The sequence below is a fragment of the Miscanthus floridulus genome, chromosome 5, assembly GCF_019320115.1.
Source record: "Miscanthus floridulus cultivar M001 chromosome 5, ASM1932011v1, whole genome shotgun sequence".
NCBI lineage: Eukaryota > Viridiplantae > Streptophyta > Magnoliopsida > Poales > Poaceae > Miscanthus > Miscanthus floridulus.
This window is the reverse complement of record NC_089584.1, coordinates 36,332,007-36,359,073: the sequence shown is the minus strand read 5'-3', so window position 1 is coordinate 36,359,073 and position 27,067 is coordinate 36,332,007. Positions and strand designations below refer to the sequence as shown.

Genomic DNA, 27,067 nt, shown 5'->3' with positions numbered 1-27,067 from the left:
AATATCAAAAAACAACGGATCTTTTAGTGATATGCATGAGATTAGTAACTTATGTTCTCTCTCTGCAAAACACGGTAAACAGACATGAGCACCCACCACAAGAGATCTATAATCAGCGCTCGTTTATGGTGAAGATATGGTTAGAGAACACTTCTACAAAAACTATTTTTAGCAACGGAGGCCTTTTTTTTGAGGTGGCTCAATCAAAATCCGTATCTAAAAATGGTTTCGGAAATGATCCACCTCTACAAATCCATTTTGAGCTGATTCTGAAACCAGCCGTCTATAAAAATGGATTTTATAGCTTGTGACCTAGAGAAGTTTTAGAGACTGGATGACCTTTTAGAGCACTTCTGCCATTTTGCAAGCAAAGGAGCATCCTGGGAGAATGGAGGGCTTTGTATGCAGAGCATTCTCTGATGTGCTATTTGAGTGCCTTTTGCCTGTTGGAAGTCTTTTGCCACCTGAATGTTCAGTTGTGTATATAAAACATATGGTTCAAATTGAGAGCACTCTTGATGTTTAGTCTTTTGCAAGTATGTGTGAATGCCATTGAGAGCTCACAAATTGACACGATCATATATGACTCAAATTGAGAGCTCGCAAGGGACAGGGAAATGTCTCCCCATCTGCACATGTCAAACTGACAATCTGTTAGTATGTATTTGAAGTATCTCTTTTGCCATTGAGAGCTCACAGATTGACACAATAATCATAAACACTGAAGTCTTGTTTCTTGAATTGACGCAACAATCAAACTCAGAAATTGATAGATATTCAATTGTTATACTCAATGGAGCCACAATCTCAATCCACACATCAATTTACTCTGAAGCTAGGCTTCTCACGCAGCCCCTCTTCCCTCCTCTACATGGTTGTGTGCGGTGGCCATCGTCCTGTGGTGTAGTGGGCTTGGCGGGAAAGGGTTCCCCTCCCACTCTGGTCTGCCGAAAGCCATGAAGCCGCTGTCCTCGGCCGCTCGGCGTAGAGCTCGATCCTTGACGATGGGGCAGTAGCAATACCGCGCTGGGGAAGACGCGGGGATGAGGAGGACGGAGGCAGAGAGCGCTTGCTAGGGCATCTGCTCGCTCGCTCCGGTGCCGAGGGAGACGGCGAAGTACCAGCGGCGAGCGGAGATTCGACGAGCCGCCGAGGCGCCGACGGCGGCGAAGGAACCGGCGAACCGCGACTGTTGAGAGCGAGAGAGCCTCCTCGTTCTTTGTTTCTCGTCGCTTGGGTTGGATTGGGCCGCGTCGCACCTATTGGGCTGAGGCAGAGTAGCGAGCCGAAGATCTCGTTCCCCTCCTCAAGACCCGCTCCGGTTTAAATCCGCGCAAAATCACGCAAAGAAACCAACGCAGATCACGCACCTAAAAAATGGAAACATCCATCATTCAATCACGAAATTCGCCCCTTCCTCCCTTCTCATCCTTCCTGCGTTGCAAACTCGCAATCCATCCATTGGCACCTGCAGACCTGCTCCTCTCTCGGTCTCGGTCTTAGTCTCCCTGCCGATCCATCCATCCGCCAGTAACGGAAGCCGCCCCCCAGGGGCCGGCGGCCACACGAGCCTCGAGATCGCCGTGGATCCGGTGGTGTGCACGACGCTGACGTTCTCCTATGATCTATAGGCGACCTTCACCTCGGGGTCACCCCACGCCTTCGGCAAAACTAAAGCTCGCCGCCGCCGACTGAATCCGCCGTGCTCAGACCAAGGTAAGCCGCATATACATCCATCCATCCATCCATCCATCCTCAGGGTCCTAGGCGTTGTGTTTAGAAATAGCAGTTGCAGCCTGAATGCCTAGCTCAAGAATTTCATTTACCCCTAATCTTCGCTTACACTGCGTTCAGACTGTTATCGGAACTAGATGTTGACCATGAATTTCAGTTCTTACTGATTCTGCAAGCCAGTTCTTGTTAGAACTAATATATGAGAATCTCCAACGGAGCACGTAGGAACTTGCTTTGCGATGGTTGCCTACGTGTTGAGCAAAATTGGGCAACCTAAGGCAGCAACTAATAAGCGTGATGAATTCTTGACCCTTATTGATTTCGTTGGCAATGCAGAAAAGATACAATTTTTTTATTTCGCGAAGACTTCCCTGCTGAAAACAAGTATGTTCACTACTTCAGTGTTCATATTCAAATGCATTGATTAGAAGATGTTTTTGTTTGACAAAATTAATTCCACCTCATTTCCTTGTATATGCAAAGACTTTAAAAATGATTAAGAAATTTAAGGACCCAAATGCCATTGAAGAGAACCGTGTTACATGGATTGATTTTTACAACTGTTTGGCTATCAGATAATCTGCAGTTTGACCATGCAGTTAGATGTAGGAGGCTTTTTGGTGTTTTATAGTTTTATTATACTTTTACCAATGTCTTGGATCATTTCAGGCTTGCATCTCACCATGTCGGGTACTCAGGGATAGCTCACCACTACGAGTCAAGTAACCTCTTTATAGCCGATATTCTTCGTGTATATATCAATTACTGTGAAGATATGTTTCTTCCCTTTTTCACATCTTTCTCAACCGCCGCCATGACTAATATCATGATGTGCGATCTTGTTGTGGCTCTAGATAGTGCTATGTATAATTGACCGTGCATGAGCACTTCTTTTGGCAAGTACACTCCAACATTAGGAATAGTCTGCCCCTATGCCTTGTTGACGGTCATGACGAAGCTGAACTGAATGGGGAAAGTCTAATGGCACGGTTAATGTTCCTAAGCAAAAGCTGATCTTCAGCTTTAACACATGTGGCAGTAGATCGTTGGGTGTCAACGTGTTAAGGAATTTCTAAGGGTAGTAGTTAAGCAGATTGTCCATTACATAGTCGAGACTATAGTACACCATATCGTCCCTTTGGAAACGACCTATCATCTTCATATTAATCATATCAACATAGTCGTCTCATGCGTAGATAATATCGGTCATGAGGTGATGTAGTTTTTGCTTGACATATTTGCATTGAGCCTAGGGAGTATGCAACCAATTAGCGTATCAAGAGCACTCTCTTCCCTAGTGTGGTTATGCATATGTCACGAGGAAGACGGATTTCACCATCACCATTGGCCTCCTTAGAGCCTCCACCGATGTGCAATGGGTATTCTACAAACCATAGGTCACTCTTTGTCTTCATGCTACGCACTAATTTGAGATCTCGCATGGAATCCTAATTGTACGACTATCGAAGCCCTCGATCCTCTTCGAACAATAGGAAGAACCTGCCTGAATCTCCATCGAACACCATAGTCTTCCCACTGAATGACAGCTTAAGTCGGTCCATTATATCATGGAGCTTGTTATCTAGAGCCTCAACAGCTTGCCTCTTTTTCAGGATAACCTCATCCAAAATAATGAGAGATGCCATTGAAAGCAGCTTGGTAGTATCACTCTATTTCACGAAGTTGCAAAAGGCCCCATCGATGATGGTGAGGGCAATCTTGAAGTGCGAGTGGGTGGTTCTCCCACTAGGTATTATTGAGGTTGCAACATCAAATGTAACTATATTGCCACAACAATCTTGCTCTGACTGTGTATAGTAGCGAGTTGGGCCTTGTACAGATTTGTCTTCCCAGTTCGACCAGGTCCATCCATAAAGAACAAAACCCCATGTTCGGTATCAACAACAGACAATCTCATAATAGGCTGGTCAATGCTCCTCATTAAGGGTGTTCGATAGGGCCACATCACCGGTGCTAGTTCCTCAAAAATCTCCCTGGCAATATCGCTAGAGGCGCTATATGTTTCGTCGATATTAAGAAGTGGATACACTTTATGTCCTTATGCGTTACAAGGACCATTTGCTCCACTACAAGTTGGATTGATTATTGCGCCTATAGTCCTCTGACATTGTCTCCTTGTGTTTCTCCTAGAGTCCAAACACATCACTTGCCTCACAAAATAGAAATATTTTTGCAAGCAAAAAGCCTTTACGAAAGTCTGATGGGTTGTTTTTAGTGTCATCGGACACTAACCATCGGACATAACACTGTTCACATCGGACAAGGGAGTGCAGTGGCATCGGACAAAAAGCTAGAATTGTTCACCTATTGTCCTGTGCTGACCCTGCCTGACGGTTGGACTGCCAGGGCTAGCGGTTGGGAGGCATTGACCTATGCTGACTGATCGAGGCTCACTGTTGGACTGCCCCAGCCCGTGGTTGGACCGCCAGGCATAGACTGTGTTGTCATTGTGCATAGGACAATGATCATTTGTCCTATGCGCTTTCTCAGACTTGTCCGATGTGTTTTGGACCTCTCTGGAATCTTTCTGGAGTCCATCGGACAAGGTGCATCAGATAAATCGTTAGAGAGTTCGCAGTCGACGAATGTAAGTTGTCGGTAGCCGTTGAGAGGCTGGCGGTGGGCGCTAGCCATGCTGAGTTGCGGGCTGAATGCCCCTAACGGGTCTTTTGGCCTCCCTCCTCTATATATAATGGTGTGTCCAACCATTTGAGGGTTGAGTGTCGCACCTAGTTTCAAATAACAAAACCAAGTACTCATATATGCAAACACACATATAATCCCAAATTGCATAATATCAAAGTAAAGCACTTTATTACATCGATAATTCATTACATTATTGTCACATAGTCTTGCTCAACAGCAATATAAAATGAAAGCGATAAACTAGCTCATGCTGCCACAGGGACTTCATCTGGTGAACAAGTAGTACTCCTAAACCCATCTAGGATTTTCATTGAATATACAATAAGCGTAAGCGCACCATGCTTAACAAGTATAACAAAGGGGTCTATGAGGCACAAAGGCTTGATAGTGATTACTTCATTATTCGTAGCCTCCCCTTATTCCTAGCCGATTCAGCACGAACATGGCTGGAGCACCTTCCACCCAACCAGATTCAAAGTTGGGCAGACTTGAAGGAGATCTTTGTGGGAAACTTCTAGGGCACCTAAACGTGGCCTAGTAACCCTTGGGATCTAAAAAATTGCTGATAGAAGTCCGGAGAGACTCTCTATGAGTACATCCGATGCTTCTCCAGGCAATACAATGAGTTGCATGATGTTGCCGACGCTGACATCATCGGAGCCTTCCTATCCTAGACCACCTACGAGTCCCTAGTCCACAAGCTAAGATGTAAGGGACCTCAAACCACCAAGGAGCTCCTTAACATCGTGACCAGCCATGCCTCAGGCGAGGAGGCAGTCAGAGCAATTTTTTATCGCTCCAAAGGCAAAGCGAGGCGGGACGAGGATGCTAGAGAGGGCCCCTCTAACCGTCTGAACAAGAAGAAGAACAAGCAGCAGCATGGGGCTCGTTCGTGGCCGCTACCGAGCGAAAAGGTGGTTGGCGCCCACCAAGAATGCTCCCGACCACTTTGAGAAGCTGCTCGAGGGGCCGTGCCTAAACCATGCCTTCTCCGTCAAGCATTTGTACAAGGACTGTGTTCCTGTCCAGCGGCTCAGATAAGGGGAACTAGAGAAAGAAGCCTGAGCCAGCGGCGGACGATGCCAAGGGGAAGAATGACGGCTTTCTGACCCTAGACGGCTGCCTCATGGTCTTCGGTGGGACAACGGCCTATGACTCTAAGCACCGCCAAAATATCGCACGCTACGAGGTCTACATGGCCGAGCCAGCCACACCGTCTTTCCTCCGGTGGTCGGAGTCTACCATCACCTTCGATTGATCCAACCACCCAGATAGCATCCAGCAGCTAGGGAGGTATCCACTCATGGTTGACCCAATCATCAGCATGAAGCGCCTCATCAATATGCTGATGGATGGAGGTAGTAGCCTCAACATCATGTACGCTGAGACACTTGATGCCATGGGCATCGACCGGTCGCACGTCTGACCGACAGGGGCGCCTTTCCATGGCATTGTGCTAGGGAAGCAAGCTATACCACTCGGGCAGATCGATCTACCCGTCACCTTTGTGGATCTGACCAACTACAGGACGGAGACCCTCACCTTCGAGGTGGTTGGATTCCATGGGACCTACCATGCCATCCTGGGATGACCATGCTACGTGAAGTTCATGGTTGTCCCGAACTGCATCTACCTAAAGCTCAAGATGTTGGGCCCATATGGGGTCATCACCGTTGGCACCTCCTTCCAGCACGCTTACGAGTGTGAGGTTGAGTGCTCTATGGAGCTCGCGGTCATCAAGGAAGGGACTGCCAAGGAGGCACCCGACTCCAAGTGGTCGGCCAGATCTTTTGAGCCCACAAAGGGCATCAAGGAGGTCCCCGTACTCCCTAGTAGCTCCAAGGGTTGAGTGGTGTGTATTGGCACCATGCTTTCCTCCAAATAGGAAAGCGCGTTTATCGACTTCCTCTGCACCAATAGAGATATCTTCATGTGGAAACCCTTGGACATGCTAGGCATCCCAAGGGAAGTTGCCGAGCACACCATGAAAATTAGGCCGGGCTCCAAGCCGGTGAAGCAGCGCCTATGCCGCTCCAACGAGGAGAAGCGCAGGGCCATCGGTGAAGAGATCACAAAGCTTTCGGCAGCCGGATTCATCAAGGAAGTGTATCATCCCAAGTGGTTAGCCAATCTCGTCCTTGTACGAAAAAGAATGGAAAATGGAGAATGTGTGATGACTACATGAGTCTCAATAAGGTGTGTCCAAAGGATCTGTTTCCTTTGCCACGTATAGATCAAATAGTCAACTCGACCTTGGGGTGCGAAACCCTCTGCTTCCTTGATGCGTACTATGGGTACCATCAGATTGCCATAAAAGAGTTTGACCAGCTCACGACTTCTTTCATCACCCTGTTTGGGTCGTTCTGCTATGTCACGATGCCTTTTGGTCTAAAAAATGTGGGAGCTACATACCAGTGATGTATGCTCAAGTGTTTCGGAGACCTCATTAGGTGAACCATTGAGGCCTATGTAGATGACATCATGGTCAAGTCCAAATGAACCGACCAGCTTATAGATGACCTAGAGCAGACCTTCGCAAAACTATGAGCAAACGGCATCAAACTCAACCCTAAAAAATACGTCTTCAGGGTCTCGAGGGGCATGTTGCTTAGGTTCATCATCTCCGAGCATAGCATCAAAGCCAACCCAGAGAAGATCATAGCCATCACAAGGATGGGCCCAATCCAGAATCTAAAGGTGGTGTAGCGAGTCATGGGGTGCCTTGCCACGCTTAGCTATTTCATCTCATGCCTTGATGAACGAGGCCTCCCGCTATACTGACTTCTAAAGAAGACCGATCAGTTTGCATGGACTCCCAAGGCTCAAGAGGCAGTCAACAAAGTCTTGACGAAAGCCCCAATCCTGGTCCCCCTGATCGATGGAGAGCCACTCCTACTCTACATCGTGGACACCACACAAGTGGTTAGCGCCGCCCTAGTGGTAGAGCGGGAGAAAGAGGGACATGCCCTCAAAGTGCAATGCCCCGTATACTTCATTAGCGAGGTCCTGTCTAACTCCAAGACTCGCTACCCACAAATCTAGAAGCTCTTGTATGCTGTCCTGATTGCCAAGAGGAAGTTGCATCACTACTTCAAGTCACACCCGGTGACGGTCGTGATGTCCTTCCCTCTCGGCGAGGCCGTCCAAAACTAGGATGCCATAGGGAGAATCACCAAGTGGGCACTCAAGCTGATGGGTCAAGGCATTTCGTATGCCCCTCGGATGGCCATCAAGTCCTAAGCACTGGCCAATTTCATTGCGTAAGGGACCGAGGTCCAGATGCCATCAGCAGCCATCGACCAAGAGTACTGGATGATGTACTTCGATAGGTCGCTGATGAAGAGAGGCATCGACGTGGGGATGGTATTTGTTTCACCCCTTAGGATACGCATGAAGTACACGGTCTGCCTCCATTTCCCCACCTCCAACAATGTGGCCGAATATGAGGTGCTTACCAATGGTCTACGCATTGCCATTGACTTGGGCATCTGACGGCTTGACGTCTGAGGCAACTCATAGCTGGTCATTGGTCAAATCATGAAGGAGTCAAGCTACCATGACACCAAGATGGTTGCTTGCTGCTAAGAAGTCCGCTAGCTAGAGGACAAGTTCGATAGCCTCAAACTCAATTACATCTTAGGTGGCTCAATGAAGCGGTCGACACGCTGGCGAAGATGGTGTCCAGCCAAGAGCCAGTGTCAACGGGCGTCTTCGCTAGCGGTCAGCACAAGCCTTCGGTCCGCTACGTGGAATGGGGACAGATCGAGGACAAGCTACTTGCCCTAGGCTCGGGGGCTGAACAACCACCCGCTCTCTCTGACCCCAAAGTCATGGAGCTTGACAAAGATCCAGTGGCAGAGCCCGATGTAACACCTCGGGTGTTTTAAATACTAAAACAGGTCATGTCATCATATGCATTGCTAATCATTTGGTCTTAGTGAAAACTTTGTTATGCATACACTAAAACAAGTTTACCTTTATGTTGTATGTGTTGACTTGTATGGTTTGAATCAAGTTCAAAATCTTTGTATTGAATTGAATTTCCAAAAACCCTGATTTTTAGTATTTAAATTCTACCCTAAAAACCTAATTCAAAATCTAAGCACATTTTGGGGTTGAGCTTAAAAGCAAAAATGTAGAGCTTGCCAAGGTGTACAAAGTTGGTTTTGGAGTTTTCAAAGTTGTTTTATAAAATTTGAAGTAATTTGAAAAGGCGTAAATTCTCAAAGTGACCCCTTTTGAATTCAAACTTGTATTTCAAAATGTAGACCGAATTTGGGTATGGTTATAAAAGAAAAGTTGTAGAACTTTGAATTTGGAACAACTTTTATTTTTGGAGATTTTTGAGTTACCATGCAATTTTGGGAGTAATTTGAGAAATTTGGCGAAGGGTAATTCTATAAATATGGTGAACAGTGACCGTGGACGCCACCTCACCGACGGCGAGCTTCTATCGCGTTCCAGTCGCCGCCGTGGCCATGTTCGGCTTCGCGCTGGCAAGGAGAAGGCTCCTGCGTGGCTTCTTCGTCCTTCCTGGTTGCGTTTTAAGCCGATGAAGTCGCCGTTCTCCTCTTTTTCATTTCCTCTGTTTTTCCCGTCGCCACCACCGCTGCTCCGTCGAGCTTACGCCGTCGCCGAAGCACCTTTACCGTCTTAGCAAAGAGAGCCTCAGTTCCGCCTACTCCTTGCGAACCCACCCAACCGAGCCTAGGTGCCTGATTTCGTCGGGACCACCGTTCGTTGCCTTTCTTCCTCGCGGCTGGCAGCATCGCCGTCGCGTGCGCTTCACCGTGGTCGTAGCTCTGTTGTGAGCCTCTGCTCTTGCGAAGCCTGGTTCTAGCTTCATCGGGTTGCCATGATGCTCTATGACCGCTTGATTGCTCTGTTTATCCTTTACAGTCGCTGGAACACCGCCATCGACGACCGCTTGCTCTGTCGTGGCCGCTGTGCTCATCGACCCACTTCCCCGTTGATCCTCCGGCTCGGCCATCAACTCCAGCGTGTTCGGGGTGAGCTCTTGAGTCTTCTTGGGCCATTTATTTAACCGCTACCGGTTCTGTTTCGCCGGCGTAGCGCAGCCGCACCGCCATGTTCGTCATGGCCGGCGTCGAGCTCGGATTGTGCAGCAATCAGTGCAATTAGTGCTACCTCTAGGTGTGCCTTGTCGTCGTGAACACGTTGGTACCCTTGCGCTGTTGATCTCACCGGCGGCGAGAAATTGCTAGTCAGCGAGCGTCGTCGCCGTAGTCAGCGCGGGGAACAGTGTCGACAGGTGGGGTCAAGATGTCAGTAGCCGTGGGTTTTGAAAATGAATTTTCTATTTTTCAGAAATGGATGAATAGTGTAAGTTTTTGTTATTTTTGTGTAGAACTAATTAGAGCTCCAAAAATTATGACAATTTTTGTGTGACCACTCTGTGATATAAACTTTTTAGGAAAAATATGAATTGTTGATTTTCAGTACTTTTTCAATGTGATAAAAATTGCTCAATTAATTAATAAATGAGTTTCCATGATTTTTTCTAGGCTTTATTATTTATCCAAAAATTATGAAAATTATTTTACCACTTAGTTATCATGTGATAAGCCTTCACAAAAATTTTGAACTCATTTGGAGAAAGTTGATTTATTTCATAATTTGGAATTAAATAATTAATTCATAAAAGCAAATAGTAAACCTTAATGGCTTAGGTTTTGTTTGAATTTTGGATTGAGTGATGACCTTGGGTTATTAGTATAAAATAATTCTTGATACTTAAAGTAAGTGTTTGAGTTTTTGGAAATGTTTAGTAGTTGTTGGTTTGTAACTGTACCGCGAAGGAAAGTTATATTCGAGTTATTAATTATTGCATTCATTGTCAAGCATCATGTTTTATATCTCGCATCATATTAAACATGGCATTGTTACTACGTGTAGTGAATGAAAGTGAGCATGTGGTAGTTAGTCAGGTTGAGGAGGAAGTTAATCCGTCTGTTGAGGTCGGGTTTGATAATTGTGGAACGTCTTCGGAACGTGACTTTTCCGTCAACCAAGGTAAGCCCCAGATGCATTTAAACCTACCTTGTATTTTACAAGTTTTTATCGCTTGTGCTTTTCAATACTACATTAAGTGGTTAGGAGTTGAGTGAAAACCTAATTGGTGTATTACCAACCTTGTTTTTCAATATCAACCGTGATACCCGTTTCACTTCGAGAATGTTTACTTATGCTTAGCCATGCTTAGAACGGTATAAGTCGGGTGATCACCGGTCACCTGCGAGATATAAATGGTTTCTTGGATACGACTGGTTATTTTATGTTATCATGAGATATGAGCATGTGGAGTAATAAATCTAGATCAGGCGGACTTGGTGTATGAGAGCCACAAGGCATGGAGGTCTTGTGAGCGGGTTGTTTCTGCCTGAGTCGATTAAGACACGTCCATTGTTGAATTGCATGAGGTGAGACTTTGTAGTACCGATCACATACTCTAATAAGCCTTAACTTGGCTATTCTATTACGAGAATGGCTACTCGCGCACTGGGAGTGGAGAGATGGCAAGAATAGCGTGTACCCACGTGGCAATGGGCTAGATTGGTGGAGTACTGTATTCTCAGGTGGTGCGGACCCATTCTTGTTTTAGAGGATCTGAGGGTGGGTTGGTATATGTAGGTTGGGGACCTACATATGTCGTGTGGTTGGGAATCCCTAGCTGGGTTATAATCGGTTCGAATCGACGTTGCTCCTCGGTTATGGAGACTCAACTCATTGTTCATCATCATAGTTAATAAATAAAACTTGAGGAAGATTTGAGAAAGAGTTTTGATATGAAGTTCATGATCTCATTACGGATCATGGCAGATTCATATATGGTCTTTATGAAGAATTAAATGTTGAATGAATCTTTTTAAAGAGCTTTTACGCAAAAGAACTTTAAGTCTTGCTAAAGCCCTACCTTGAATCCCCGAGCCAGCATTCTTAAGTATACTCCGTTTATATTTCGGTTAAGTCTTGTTGAGTACTTTTGTACTCAAGGTTCGCTAACCCTTGTTGCAGGTGAGCCTCATGAGCAGGTCTGCTTTGGACCGTGCTGCATGACTGTTGTTCAAGTCGATGATGATAAGTAAATGTGTGACCCTTGGGCAGGGTATTTCCTTTGTGTGTTATATTTTATGTTACTTATGCCACTCCACTACTATGGTTTGTAATAATCATCGTACTTAGTTTATAAGGTTTGAAATAACTGTTTTGTAAATTAAGTTATTATAAGACTTCCGCTATTTTACTCTGATGTAGATATTTGAATAAATGTTGTAATACTGCAATGACTCTGTAATGGGATCCTACTCAAAAATCGTGGATGATTTGGGGTTCCCTGGGGACACTCGACAGTCTTCTTAAGTTATCGGGAACATATGCATAGTTGTCAAAGGTCATTAGACAGTGACAGGTGCATGTGGGCCCTATAATTTAGGAGGTTCTACCACACCCGACCCTCTAGCTGACTGGAGGACCCTATACCTCGATTGGCTTCTCTGCAAAGTGCTCCCAACGGACAAGACAGAGGCCCAACAGATCACACACCGAGCCAAGTCTTTTATCATTGTCGAGGAGGAGCTCTATAAGCGAAGCCACACTAGGATCCTACAATGTTGCATTCCCATCAAACAAGGAAGGCAATTACTAAAGGACATTCACGGTGGGGTCTACGGACATCATGCCACACCGAGAACAATGGTCAGAAATGCATTTTGACAGGGCTTCTACTGACCAACCGTGGTGGCTGATGCTGAACAGATTGTGCGCACCTACGAAGGGTGTCAATACTACACCCGGCAAAGCCACCTGCCAGACCAAGCACACCAAATGATCCCCATCTCGTGGCCGTTCGCGGTCTGGGGCTCGATATGGCCAAACCTCTCAAAAGAATGCCCGAGGGCTACACGCACTTGCTTGTCGCCATAGACAAGTTTACAAAGTGGATAGAGGCTCAGCCAATCTCCATGATCAAGTCCGAGCAGATCGTGTTATTCTTCCTCAACATCATCCATCGCTTTGGAGTCCCGAACTCCATTATCATGGACAACGACACACAATTCATTGGGAAGAAGTTCCTCCAATTCTATGATGAATACCAAATCTGCATTGATTAGGCTGCCATGACGCACCCCCACATGAATGGGCAGGTCGAGCACGCTAACGGCATGGTCCTACAAGGTCTCAAGAGTAGGATTTTCAACCGGTTGAACAAGTTTGGCGGGCGATGGGCCGCGGAGCTTCTAACAGTGCTTTGGAGCTTGAGGATGACCCCCAGCTAGGGCACCGGCTACACACCCTTCTTCATAGTCTATGGTTCTGAGGCTATCCTCTCGATCGACCTTGACTATGGGGCGTCGAGGGTTAGGGCGTACAACGAGCAGGGAGCCAGGGCATCCCTTGAGGATGCCATGGATCAGCTCGATGAGGAGCATGATGTTGCCCTCCTCTGCTCGGCCAAGTACCAATAGGCGTTGCGCTGGTATCATAGCCATCAGGTGTGGGGTCAGGCCTTCAACATCGAGGACCTGGTACTCTGCCTCGTCTAGAGCAACAAAAACTGTCACAAGCTCTCTCCACCATGGGAGGGACCGTACGTCGTCGTGGAGGTGCTCCGACTAGGCACCTACAAGCTCAAGACCATTGACGGCAAGGTCTTCATCAACGCATGAAACATCGAGCAACTACATTGCTTTTACCCCTAGCCTATGCATATACTTAAGAATGATATTTCTGAAATACAAAAATGCTTTCTCTTATCAGTTTTGCTATCATTCCCTCTATATTTAGTGACACCCGACCCTGGCAACGGTAGGGGGTTGGGCATCACTCGGGGGATGATAAGAGTATGTCTACTTAGAGACATTCTCTACGCCCGACCCCCTTACATTAAGATCTCAAAGTAAGGGTTGTGGAAACAAACCCTGAGTAAAACTGGTCAGGCTGTAAGAAACCTACACCCCAGCGGCTATGGCATTTTTGTTCACCAGCGTGATCAGAGTTGTTTCACCTGCATCCCAAGCTTTACAGCCTTAACCACGGAAAGGGTCAGAACACATTAACCTTTTTTATAAAAAAAAGGACGAAGAACCAAAAGATTGTTCAACCATAGCAGAAATAAAAATCTATCCATTTATTACAAGATCACTATTTGGCCTAACTAACTAATTTTTGGGGGGATGATATCATCCTCAATCTTGGCAGATAAGTCCCATGCCAGAGGGGCCACCCCCCTCTTGATGTGCTCTAGCTCAGCATCGGAGTAACCAGGCGTGAAGCCCTGACTCATCATCTCTAGAATGATGTTCTCATAGTGAGAACAAGTGATCGTGAATGACCGATGAACGCTAAAGCGGAGTGCGTCCCTCGACATCTCATGTGCAACAATCCATGATCCGGAAGGCGCGAACTGCGAGCGAGCTCATCTCCTATGTTGGGGCTAGCTCAAGGTCATCATAGACTAGCTGGACGGCGACGCGTAGGGCGTCATGCTCATTGTTCTCCTTTAGGAGGGTGGCCCTCACCTCGCCCTAAGCCTGTGAAAGACTTGCCAAAAACATGCACCAACCATGTCAAAAAGCCTACCATGGATCCTAGGGAGAAGGATAGCAAAGGAAGACCAGGGGCTTACCATCCATGTCCACCTGGAGCTTGCATGCCTCATCATGCCACTGGGCCACCTTAGCCTCCAAGTTCTAGGCCTACTCCTAGCGCTGGCTGACCTCTGCGGTGAGTCTAGCGGTCACCGCCTCTACCATAGCCTTCAGATCCTTCTCCCCTCAGAGCTTGCCCTCTAGGAGGTTGATCTACTGTTGAGCATCGGCGCACTCCTGATTTGCTAGGTCACGCTCCATTCGAAACCCCTCTACGGCTTGGAGCAAGTTGTCATGCTCCTTCTGTAGCCACTTGATCTCCGCGGTGTCCATGCACATACTCTTGACCAAGTCCAAGAGCTCCCTCCAGCTTCACGGGCGTCATCACGAGCCTCCACGTACTTAATCTAGAGGTCGGCCAACTCCTGGCGAATGGGGGCAAGTTCGGCCTCCTCTTGACGAGCAGCAGCGAGCTAGGCAGCCAGTTCCTCATGTAGCTGCTCCCCTGTGGCTCACAGCTGCTCCTCCACTGCGAGGTGATCCCAAACGCCCTTCTCGCGGTGAAGGAACGCATACTTCTCCAAGCTATGGTCCATGAGAACCTACGAAAAGGGTACAAGTTAAAAGGGAAGAAAAGGGAAGATGAAGGTCGGAAACACTGATGCACTATACCTGGCCAACCGAAGCGATAACATCTTACAGTGAACTCAGTGCAGTGGTCAGGGCACCGACCATGGTCCCCACCTCTGCATGGATGCTCCCCCACTCCCTCTTCTCTACATCATTATTGAGGGTGAAGAGCATTGCCCCGGGTCCTGATGATCGACCCACCTGATCTAGGGTCCTCCCTAGGTGTGAGGGTCACCGCCGACCCAGACCAGAGGCCAAGATGCCTCTGCACCGACCCTAGGTAGTGCCAACCCCTCTCGTGACCACAACCCCTCTAGAGCGGCCCCCCAGCAGTAGAGGGGGTGGGCGATGTAGACAAGGAAGCCTGCACCAGGCGTGACCTCCTCCATCCATCCCACCACGGGTGTCGCCATCTGCCTGGACGATAGCCCCATTTGCATCATCGCCACCGATGACGTCATGACCATGCCTAGCCATGTCGCATCTGCGAGGACGCCTCGGGGATGGCCTCTCCTATCTGCCCCATCATCGACAGCGTGGACGATGGCTCTGGCCATGCCATCTTTGCCTACGACATTGTGGCCATGCTCGGATGCATCATCTCCGCCTATGACATCATGGCCACACCCGGCTGTGTCATGCCTTCCACTGCCAACCCTCCCATAGACATGACCAACAGTTGTGTCTCCTCGATCGATCCCGTGGTCGCCCTGGCCATGTTCTTGCTAGCCTCTGGTGCGGCATCAGATGGGTCCTGGTGCACCCACCGAAGGGTGAGAGTCTTCTTCGGCGCTAGCTTTAGGAGGCTCCTATACCACCAATGCTACGGAAGGCACAATGGTTAGTTCATGGTGAATAATTTGTCAAAAAACAAAAGAACAATAAAACTCTTAACTTACCTTGACGCCGTCGAGCGCTGATGTTTCGTGGCTGGCCTGCTTGACCCCGGCTGTGACTCCTTATCGCACTGTCATTTTGGGTGCTCCGTTTACTTAGGAGGCTTGGACAAGGGGGAGCCGCCAGCTCCCCTTGGCTCCAGGGGCACCGTAGAAGGCCTGGGCGGAGTGGGGCAACTCGCTCCTACCATCTCTAGGGGTGAGTCCTCCCCCTCTTGCTCTAGGAGATGCCACAGGAAGGGCCCCACCTATGGCAAAGGCGAGTCATTGTCCCCACTGGCTAGATCGTCCCATGGGATGGGCAACCTAGAGCCATCACCCCCCTCCTCCTCTTCTTCTTCCTCCTCATCTTCCTCCTTCGATGAGCCTTGGTGCTACTTCCCTCGCTGTAGCTTCACCCGCTCCTTCGCTTGCTGGTTCTTCTCCTTATCATCCTTCTCCTTCTTCCTCCGCTCATCTACGGCATGGTTCGCCGCCCTCACGACCGCATGCTCCGGCAGCGATGCGACAGAGGCTCGAAAGCCCAAATGCGCTGGTAGCTCGAAGAAGCCCGGCTCTGGCCGCATCATGGGATGTCCTAGGATTGGGAACATGGCGTTGGACTCATTTGTCGCCCGACACGCAGTTTGATGAGACTACGCTCGCCTAGGGGCTGCTCCACATAGGGACCTCACTGTCGTAGAGCAGCCCCTAGGTGAGTGCAATCTCGTCGAGCTACGCGTCGAGCATCATCCTGTACAGTGAGAGGACACGCGCCATCAGCAGTGCCATCCTCCTCATGTGGAATGCCCCGATGACGTCGTGGTCCTTAAGGAACGCGATGGCATCAAGAAGGTCGCGTAGCCTTCTCTTCTCCTCGGGAGGCCCCCACGACCACACCTAGAGCCTCTCCGATGACGCACCCAGTGAACTCTGGCAAAGGGTCGGCAGCGGCGTTCTTCGTGTAGAACCAGAACGCATGCCACCCCTTGTTGGATCTAGAGAGCTGGCAGGGCATGTACTCTGCTGATCGATTCCCCCGAAGGTGGATGCTCGCGTATCCCATCAGCACCGGCACACCCTTCTTGTTGTTCTTTTGGAGGGAAATGGAGAAGAAGTATCTCCACAACTCGAAGTGGGGCTCAATTCCTAGGTACACCTCACACAACGCAATGAAGGTCGTGATGTGCTAGATCCCATTCAGGTTCAGGTGCTATAGCTCAATTTGGTAGTGGTGTAGCAGCCCCCAAAAGAACGGGTGAGGGGGGATCGCGAATCCACGCTCATGGAATGACGCAAAAGACACGATGTAGCCATCGGGAGGTGCCGACACCTCCTCATGACTGGGCATGAGCCACTCCACCACGTCGGTTCTCCCATGGAGGAGGCCACGCTTGACAAGGCCCTCCATGCATGCGTGGGTGACGTCGGAGCGATACCATGACTCCATGGGAAGCAAAGGCGGAGGAACAAGAGCTTTGCTGGCGGCAGAAGAGCGAGGGCAAGAAATCCGGGCACTGGCGATGGAGAAGCGGAGATGGTGAGGTTATGGTCAAACGTATCAGGAACAAAGGGAAAGGCCTTTATTTATAGGAGGAGGTGGAGCAAGAGGTGAACTATCCGCCTCAATCCACGTGACACCACATCCCATCACTTCGCCTCTCCAAAAATCATGCACACGCCACCTCTGGCCACTCCCTCGAAGGATGCGTCGGATGACGGTTCGCCCCATTCGATGGGCTAAGAATTGCCACGGGTAAGAAGGGATATGGAGCTAAAAATGCTCCCATGCCCATTAAAGCCTAGGGGTTCAAAGCCTGGCCCACCGATGGGTTCACAGCCGCTCTAGGGCACCTTTAGAGTGAGGGATGGAAAGGGATGGGCCCGCTAGCAACTAGTACCTAGGCGCACGAGTGCCATGGGTATCTTGACCCACGTCCGAGTCTTGTCTAGTGCACAGTCCATGGTTTTTCCTCGAAGAAAGGCAACGAGCCCTTAGGACCGGTCGAACGGACCCAAGAACTATATGGACTGGCCGCCAAGAATCTAGAGTCAGTCAGTAGCTGACCCATGCTATACCCCCATGAACGGGAAGCCAAGGCCCCACTCGGACTAGCCCGTTAACAGCTCACCAAGCACCATAATTTGTCTGTCGAGAAAAACATGAAATGTCTTAGCCCCTCTGTTTTATCAAAAAATGCATGAGGGAGGATGATTACAAGATGAGCTGACCCCTTGACCGGACCCTTGCTACGCATAGGGGCTCGAGAGTTGGACTTGTAAGGAGACCGAATACGTGGCCGCATACCAATAGCAGATGGGTTGGATCCTAGGAAGGAATCAGAATCAAGAGAGATCTATTTTGATTCCCCAAATCCCATAGCTACATGCTCCCAAGGAGTCCAAACACGATGAAAAGGAATCTCAACCATACCAAGACATCCTACGGCCCACAAAAGGAGATCAAGATCCTCAAAATCCTTCTATCCAAAAAAGCCTTCAAAGGAGTATCCTACTCCTCCGCAAGCTCGGAGGCTACTGTCGGATATCAGTATCAAGGATACCCAGAAGAAGGAAGCTAATGGTCGCGAACGCTAACTCTCTCAGATGGTCAAGAGCATATCTTGGTCTCGCTTGGTCCTGAGGGCACGGGCTCTGTCTCGCTCGACCTCAAGGACACGGGACCCGAGTCACCTGACCTCAAGGGCGTGGGCTCCGTCTCGCCTGACCCCTTAGGCAAGAGCCCATCACGTTTGACCCCGAGGGCGAGGGGTTTGCCTCACCCGATCTCGAGGGAGAGGGGTTGAAAGGTCCTAATATGGCTAGAGGGGGTGAATAGCCTATTTAAAAATCTACAAATCAACTAGAGCAATTTGATTAGTATGACAAATAGCGTAATGCAAACTTGCTCTAGCTCTACTAGGGTTGCAAGCCACCTATCCAACAATTCTAGTTGCAATGATTACTTAGGCACACAAGCTTGCTAGTCTAAAGAGCTCAACTAGATGAATGTAAATAACAAAGCAAGCTCTCAATTCTAATTACACTAAAGAGCTTGTATCAACTAGTTTGCAAGAATGTAAACAAGCAAGTAGGGTGATTATACCGCCATGAAGAGGATGAACCAATCACAAGATAAAGATCAAGCCAATCACCGGGAGAATGCAAATGACAAGAGACAATTGATTTTTCTCCCGAGGTTCACGTGTTTGCCAACACGCTAGTCCCCGTTGTGTCGACCAACACTTGGTGGTTCGGCGGCTAAGAGATGTTTCACAAACCTCGTCCACATGATAGGACACTGCAAGAACCGACCCACAAGTGTGGTAACTCAATGACACGAGCAATTTACTAAAGTTACCTTTCGGCACTCCGCTGGGGAAGGTACAACTCCCCTCACAATCACTGAAGGCGGCCACGAATAATCACTGACTCGTGCCGATCCTCCACCGCTGCTCCAACCGTCTAGGTGGTGGCAACCACCAAGAGAAACAAGCAAAAACCGCAGCGCAACGTGAATACCAAGTGCCTCTAGATGCAATCACTCAAGCAATGCACTTGGATTCTCTCTCAATCTCACAAAGATGATGAATCAATGATGGAGATGAGTGGGAGGACTTTGGCTAAGCTCACAAGGATGCTATGTCAATGAAAATGTGCAAGACTACACCTTTGAGCCGGCCATGGGGCTATAAATAGAGCCCCAATCAAATAGAGCCGTTATACCCCTTCACTGGGCAAAACGTGCTCTGACCAGACGCTCCGGTCATACTGACCAGACGCTGGCCCTCAGCGTCCGGTCGCCCGATGGACGCCACGTGTCACCAGCTTCAAACGCTGTTTGTTAGATTTCAACGGCTACGAAGCTGATCGGACGCTCCGGTAAAACTGACCGGACGCTGAAGCCCCAGCGTTTGGTCATTTTCAGTAAGCTCCCCGAGGCATATTTTTCGACCGGACATGTCCGGTCCACCTTGACTAGACACAGACCAGCATTCGGTGCTCAACCCTAGCCACTGTGCCGTCTGACAGCTCGACTGGACGTAGCCTTTCAGCGTCCGATCGCTGAGTGACCCAGCGTCCGGTCAGTAGACCGACGCCAGCATCATTTCGACCAACTCCATTTCAACTCTAACTTCTTCACCCTTGCTCCAATGTGCTAACCACAAGAATGTACATTCGGCGTAATAGAAAATAGGCATTTCATTTTCCCGAAACCCATTTCAACCCTGCAAACACCACCTCCTTTGTAGATGTGCCAACACCACCAAGTGTATCACCATGTGCACAAGTGTTAGCATATTTTCATAAACATTTTCAAGGGTGTTAGCACTCCACTAGATCCTAAATGCATATGTAATGAGTTAGAGCATCTAGTGGCACTTTGATAACAGCATTCCGATACGAGTTCCACTCCTCTTAATAGTATGGCTATCTATCCTAAATATGATCACACTCACTAAGTGTCTTGATCACTAAAACAAAATGGCTCCTACATTTTATACCTTTGCCTTGAGCCTTTTGTTTTTCTCTTTCTTCTTTTCCAAGTTTAAGCATTTGACCATCACCATGCCATCACCATTGTCATGATCTTCGCCATTGCTTCATCACTTAGAGTAGTGCTACCTATCTCATAATCATCTTGATAAACTAGGTTAGCACTTAGGGTTTCATCAATTAACTAAAACCAAACTAGAGCTTTCAGGGGTCCGCCTCGCTTGACCCTGAGGGTGTAGGCTTCACCTTGCTCGACCCCTTGGGTGTGGGCTTCGCCTCGCCCAACTCTAAGGGCACGGGCTCTGCCTCGCTCAACTCCTCAGGCGCTGGCTCTGCCTCACCCGACGAAGGTTCGTACCGCCCCCAACCACTATGGGTCTAAAAGTACGAGTCTAGGGTCAAACTTTTGATGCCAAAAGGGGAGCAGGCGTGTCTTGACGTGACCCACGGCCACGACGGGCCATGTCTGAGGACGCACGTCGCCAATAGCATCGTGCGTGCCGGCACTATGCTACCTACTTCCCATACGGCCTCCAACGGAGGCTTCAACTAGCCATATCATCTGCTGGGATAGAATGGAGCACCATGACCAGCTGACGACGCTCGCGTATGGCACCAGTGATGAATAGGGTCATGATGTGGAGCCATCCCCGTTGTCATCTATAGGGTCAGCAGGACCCGCGTAAAGGAGATGGAAGACATCATAATCCCGGAAGCCTTCCTGTCCTTGTCTTTCTCTCTCCCTCTCTCTGATATAACCTGCATCTTCCCCTTCATCTATAAAAAGGGAAGCAGGGCGCCCCATTGGGGGAGGGGCATTCCCACACATCTAACAAGTCTGAGCGGCTAAAGGCTTAGGCGCTCAATAGTAGAGAGAGAGCTCAACTAGACTCACTCTTTTCACTAGAGACTTAGGACCTTCTCCCTCTCTCGCCTATTTGTAACCCCTACTACAAATCAAGTGCCAGTAATACGAGCAGCAACAGACTGGACGTAGGGACGTTCCGTCCGAACCAGTATAAATCCTTATGTCCTCCGAGCACAGCCATCCGGGTTAGACGCGTAAACTAGAAATTTACTAGCCGATGATTCGAAACACCGACACCTTTGCCTTAAGCTCATTTTTGTTTTTCTCTTTCTTCTTTTTCAAGTTGGAGCATTTGATCCATCTTTGGCCACCTGCATCACCATGAGTGCCATCATCTAGCTCCACCACTTGGAGTGTACCAACCTATCTCATATACACTTAGAGCCAAAGAGTACACTTAGGTTTCATCAATTATCCAAAACCAAACTATGGCTTTTGGTAGTGCTAGTAAGCTTAGGCTTTGTGCGCTTTGCATACTAGCATGTGTAGGAGCTCCCCGGTTACTTAAGTACTAGCTGTATAGGTTTGTGTGACCTTGCAAACTAGAATTGTTTAGTTGAGCTCTACCTAGCCTGGCACCTTAGTTGCTCAATTATGATCTCTTTCTAAGGTGTTTGTGAACTTAGATAGAGGGGTGTAGTCTTAGCTAGAACGAATAAGTTTTAATTCCATATTTGTTTCGGTTAGCCAACGCAAATAGTTTTAGAAAGGACTATTCACTCCCTATTGTCCGCCATCTCGCCCTATCAATTGAGGCTAATGCTAATGACATGGCTTTATTGAACACCCTTAATGAGGAGCAGCAGGCTACCTACGATGAGATTATGTCTGTTGTTAATATCAAACATTGGGGTTCATTTTTTGTGGATGGGCCTAGAGACACCGAGAAGACTTATCTGTACAGGGCCCTGCTCATGACTACATGCAACAAGAACAAGATTGTTCTAACATCATCTACATCTAGTTTCATAGCCTCAATAATGCCTGGTGGTAGAACTACGCACTCGCGCTTCAAGGTTCCCCTTGCCATCGATGATGATACTTTTTTAGCTCCACAAAACAAGAGTGGTACTATCAAACTACATTGATACATCTCTGAATATTTGGGATGAGGCGACCGTGACAAAGAGGCAACTATGGTCTTCAGGACTGACCTTTGCTTCTGTATGGTGGGAAGACTATGGTCTTCAGTGGAGGTTTTAGGCAGATTTCAAAGGGGTTGAGGGCTTAGATAATCGATGTCTCGCTAAGGATGTCATACCTTTGGAATTCCATACAATACTTGAAACTGGTACGCAACATGGGGGCAAAGAGTGACCCATGGTTTGCAGAATACCTGCTACGCACGGTGAAGGCTCTAAGGAGGCCAATGGTGATGTTGAAATATGTCTTCCTCGTGATATATGCGTATTGCACATCGGAAATGATAGTGATCTTGATGTGCTAATTGATTGTATATTCCCTAGGTTCAATGAAAATATGTCAGACAAAAACTACATCACCTCGCAAGCGCTATGTTGATGTCATTAACACGAAGATGATAGGTCATTTCCATGGGGTGTATCATAGCTTTAATTATGCGGTGGACAATCAGCATAGGTACTATCCTCAAGAATTTCTGAACACTTTGACACCTCAATACAAATGTACAAGAGATAAAGAAATTATAAAAGTGGTTGGGGTTATTTATAAATAGTTTGGGATGACGGGATTCCAGTTGCAAAATTGACTTCTATATTTTAGGAGTGCGATTTTGAAAACTGCTAGAGGAACATAACAAATATGCTCTCAATATTTTTTAGCCACTTGGAAAATTCACTGATTTACCAATTATTATTCTTGAGAACTATTGGAGATGCTCTAACTAAGTTGCTGGAACCTGACTATAGTTACTTTTTTCCTTAATTAATTGAAGCACTCTTTTCTCGTAAAATAAATTGGAGATCTAATGCGCTCCTTGTATCCAAATCCAACGGATACTGGCATCTACTCTAGAATTTGTCTTGAAATGCAGTAGTTTCGCCTAAGAATGTTTCAGTTCTTTTTAGGGCCTAAGAGCATCTCCAAGAGTTCCCTAAACCTCCTCATAATCCTAAGTTTTTAGAAAGATCCACAAAAATCCATCTCCAACAACTCCTAATATTTTAGGAGTTGGAAAAAATCTCCCTCGTTCGCATAACTTTACGTGCCGCAGCCTCGCACGTGTCCTTCTACTCCCGCTCGGTTTCCTTCGTCTCCCGCGCGTTTTCCCTCGTGGCACGGTGTTTTGGCGCGAAGGAGATCGTTGCCGCCGCCGTTGTCTGGAGAGGAGTTGGTCACCGCCGTCATCGTGTGGAGGAGGTAATCCATCGATCTACCCATTGTACATAGTCATTCTGTTCTTCTCGGCGAGGTAGCGGCATGACCGCACGCTCATGGACGCTGAGGGGATCAGAGACGTCGAGGTTGAGCGTGTCGCTGCAGACGACGCCGTGCGCGCGCATCCACCGCCTGAAGGCGCGGAGGCAGCTGTGAGTGGAGCGCGAGTGTGGTCGTGTGGAACGCCGGATAGGGCGAATGAATCGATTGGGTAGGAGACTGGGACTGGGAGAGGGGATCTCACCGTGCTGCTGCGGCATCGGCCATGGCAGTGGCGACGCGGGTGTCCGTCACTCCGTCCACCGTCCTGGGTGTGGTTTGCCTGTTTTGTTTTGCAAGAAGCGTGGACTGAAAAGTGGCCCCAACACGCTGTTGGGCTGAAAAGTGGACCGGGCCTCACCTACACTCGGTGCGTTCTGAAAATAGCTCGCGACCCATTACACCAACAGATTATAGTGCACCAATTTAAAAAAATCATCTTTGTGATGGTATGATTCAATTTACTGTAGTTTTGAATTTTTTGACTGTATATTTTCTATTGGTTTCTCCTCTCTACCGTGGTGCATGGAGTTCTCTGCTAATGCCTATTGCCTGCTACTACTACCGTGGTGCATGGAGTTCTTTGCTGATGCCTATTGCTTGCATGATTAAGAAAGGGAAATACTAACAGAGGAGCATTTGGTAATGATTTCTTTGTCCATATTTGCAGGCTCGTCGCAATGTCCGGTGGTGGTTATTGGACTGACTTGGTCATGGGATTTGAGGGTGTTCGTTCTTTGGACGAGTTCAGCTTTCCCATGACACAGGAAGCGCACGCGTATGAGGACGTGCAGGTAGGAGCTGATGTTGAAGAAGATGAAGTGTAGGCAGTTGCAGGTGCTGAAGTTGTAGAAGTGCAGTCCAGTGCTTGTGGTAATAAACGTCCACGCGTTCCAAGGCCAAACGCCAAGAGGCAAAAAAAATTCATTCCGGACGAGGATGAAATTGTTGTCTCGGCTTGGTTGAACGTCAGCAAAGATCCCGTGCAAGGAACTAATCAGTCTCATTCCTCCTTTTGGCGTAGAATTTATGATTACTATGAGACCCACAGGAAGTCATTTGTAAGCCGAACAGAGAGTTCACTAATGCATAGATGGATGTATATTTTGGAGAATGTCAACAAGTACTGTGCTTGCTATGATGCGATTGAGCGTAGAAATCAAAGTGGAAAACCCATTTAAGACAAGGTAATTCTTTTTCTTATTTCAGTAATCTTAGAAGACATACACATTGATATTTAATAAACACATATGTTTGCAGGTTTCTAAAGCATTAACTATGTTCAAAGGAATGAACGGTGAGAAGACATTCACTCTCACGCAGTGCTGGAACATTTTGAAGGATGAAGAGAAGTGGAAGGCCAAAAGGAGGGAACTGACAGAGCTGAAGCAAGCCGGTAACAAAAAAAGAAGGTTCACCCAGACTCCACTCCCACGAATGTACAAGTCAACATCACTGAAGATGTCACTGAGATTGCACCTCCAGAGTCCGAAGCCCGAAAGAGGCCACAGGGACAGAAAAAAGGCAAAAGATGCTCTAAGGCGAGGAGGAGGTGAAGCTTGCATGGAGGCTTTAGACAAAATGTGGGCGAAGGAGGCATTTGACATGGAGAAAGAGAAGAAGAAAGAGGAGAGGCACATGGCTTCACTTGAGCTAGAGAAAAGGCGCCTGACATTAGAAGAAAAAAAGGTAGAAGCTGAATTGCAGAAGGTGGAAAATGACACGATCGAAAAGGAAGACAAAATAATGGCAATGGACATTAGCGCTCTGACCCCGCTACAGCAACAGTACTACACGGTTATGCAGCAGAAGATTGTTGCTCGTCGTCTGGCCAATTAGATGTAGTTCCTTTCATTTTATTTCCACAACCAACTATTTTTATCTTGTCATTAAGTGAACCTTTGTTTTACTCTCATGAGAAAGTTCCACATTTTGGCCACCATAATCGAACAACTTAGTAGGGTCAACGACTCCCTCATCTTCGACAATCATATTGTGCATAATGACACAAGCTTTCATGATGTTGCCCAGTGTCTCCGTGTCCCATAAACGAGCTGGTCCTCGAACAATGGCGGACCTTGATTGCAGAACCCCAAAAGCTCTTTCGACATCTTTTCTCGCTTCTTCCTGTGTTTTGGCAAAATATTTGTTCTTGTTCCCCATAGGCTGAGAGATGGACTTCACTAAAGTAGCACATGATGGGTATATACCATCGGCTAGATAATAACCCGACCATTTATGGTATAATTCACCTCAAGAGCTCTGCCCTCAGCCAGCTTAGCAAATAAAGGAGACCGATGAAGCACATTGATGTCATTATGAGACCCATGCATTCCAAAAAAGACATGCCATATCCAAAGATCATTGGAAGCAACAGCCTGAGTGAACAAACAGATACAGTTGCAGGTGAATGAATGATCGATCTCGCTCATGAATAGTGGTGGAACTCAAGGACAGATCGATCGACACAGAAGGCGACTCATCGATCGATCATGGTGTTGGGATTGTTTTGGAACAGAGCAATCCTCTGGCGCTCTGGGTGTAGGCAAAGGCGAACCGTACCGTGGATCGTGTTCTTGCCGTCGTTTCCTTGCAGGTGGTAGACTTTGCCGTCGAGGACGAAGCGGCCCCTCAATATCCGTTGTGCTACGCGGCCGGCGATCGGCCCGAAGTCCCTGTAGTTTCCCGTAAAGCAAAAGAAAAAAGCACCAATATAATTTATGTGGATCCCAAATTTGCTTTTTTAGATGCTATTTATTAGAAACTCTTGGAGATGACCTTCTTTTTTTTCTTCCCAAATCTTTTTAAGAGTTGTCAAACTATAAGTTTTTAGGAGAAGAAAGTAGGGAACTCTTGGAGACGCTCTAAGGGATATCCAGAGCTAATTGGTAGCTAACTAAAACTTAGCTAAATTAAATTCTAATCTATCCAAACAGCAGCGCTAATAACTGGGCCGATTTTCGGAGCCAATGCTCTAATTTTTTAGTCAACCCTCTAAGGCTCTAACTAATTGTTAGTCAATTAGCTGATCAACTTTAGCTAATTTAAACTAATTTTTAGTCTCATCTAGTAACCCTTTTTTTTAGGAGAAGTCTCATCTACTCCCTTGGTTCTAAATTATAGTTTGTTTGACTTTTTTTTTTTGCCTCAAGTTTGACCACTCATCTTATTCAAAAAAATTACGTAAACATAGTCAAATTTAACTCATTCTTGAAGAACTTTTGTTAATAAAGTAAGTCATAACAAAAGAAGTGATATTTTGCACAATTTTTTAAATAAGACGAGTGGTCAAACTTATATTAGAGTAAAAAAGTCAAACAAACTATAATTTGGAACGGATTTAGTAATAACTAACACTATCTTATCCAAACAAGCCTTTAGGAGTAAAGAATTGTCCAACTTGAAATGGACATGCATGCTTCGTGAAAGAAATATCGAGACCGTAGATGCACTCCTTGTCCTGTCTTATTATTGATCTTTTTCTTCAAAAAAAGGCTGCGCGCGCTTCATGAATTGCAAGAACAACCTGAACCAACCATTTGTTCCCGCCAACAAAACATGTGGCTTCGAACATTTCATCATAAGAAAAAGAAGAGAGAAAGGGAAAATCATGAGAGAGAGGGAGAAAGATACGGCGAAGAGCGTGCGGCTAGATTGGGCTCCCTCACACTCACACATGGCGCGCGGCGATTAGAAGCCCCGGATTACACCTCATCGCCACCTTATCTACCGCTCGCAATCCCAATCCCCGCTGCCATGTCAGCACGCGGCCGCCGCAGCATGAGCGTCAT

General features: G+C 47.5%; 1 long non-coding RNA gene across 1 annotated transcript; it reads left to right on the top strand.

The window, feature by feature from the left end:
• The first annotated feature begins 766 nt into the window (after window positions 1–766).
• On the top strand, window positions 767–11,643 carry LOC136451958 (uncharacterized). The gene is made up of 5 exons (XR_010758690.1): window positions 767–1,716; window positions 2,071–2,118; window positions 2,404–2,456; window positions 10,318–10,434; window positions 11,437–11,643. It is a non-coding gene; the product is annotated as an uncharacterized lncRNA (long non-coding RNA).
• Window positions 11,644–27,067: the final 15,424 nt, after the last annotated feature.